The 765-nt window shown below is 46.9% G+C and overlaps 1 pseudogene; it reads left to right on the forward strand.

Moving 5' to 3' along the window:
- The window catches only part of LOC106338105, a 10808-nt pseudogene that overhangs the window by 702 nt on the left and 9341 nt on the right, over positions 1-765 (forward strand).

Genomic DNA, 765 nt, shown 5'->3' on the forward strand with positions numbered 1-765 from the left:
TCCGATCGAGGTGGAGCCAGAAGCAGCACCAGTTTCACAAGCCCCATACCGCCTTGCACCAGCTGAGATGGCAGAGTTGAAGAAGCAGTTGGAAAAGTTATCGGATAAGGGATTTATCAGGCCGAGTACTTCACCGTGGGGAGCACCAGTGTTGTTCGTGAAAAAGAAAGATGGGAGTTTCAGACTTTGTATCGACTATAGAGGTCTGAACAAAGTGACCATCAAGAATAAGTATCCGCTTCCGCGTATTGACGAGTTGTTGGACCAGTTGCAGGGAGCTTCTTGGTTCTCTAAGATTGATTTGGCATCGGGATACCACCAGATTGCGATAGCTGATGAAGATGTACAGAAGACGGCCTTCCGTACACGCTATGGGCATTATGAGTTTGTGGTGATGCCATTTGGATTGACGAACGCACCGGCAGCGTTCATGAAGCTTATGAATGATGTGTTTCGGGAGCACTTGGATAAGTGTGTGATCGTTTTCATCGACGACATTTTGGTTTATTCTCGGAGTAAAGAAGAGCATGCTGAGCATTTGAGGATTGTGCTGGATAAGCTTCGGGAACACCAGTTGTTTGCCAAGCTGAGTAAGTGTAGCTTTTGGCAGAGGAAGATTGGATTTTTGGGCCATGTGATTTCAGAAGTAGGAGTTGCAGTAGATCAGGAGAAGATTACCGCCATTTCAGAGTGGCCGACGCCAAAGAATGCTACGGAGATCCGCAGTTTTCTCGGTTTGGCAGGATACTACAGAAAGTATGTCAA

Source organism: Brassica oleracea, chromosome C1, assembly GCF_000695525.1.
Source record: "Brassica oleracea var. oleracea cultivar TO1000 chromosome C1, BOL, whole genome shotgun sequence".
Lineage (NCBI taxonomy): Eukaryota > Viridiplantae > Streptophyta > Magnoliopsida > Brassicales > Brassicaceae > Brassica > Brassica oleracea.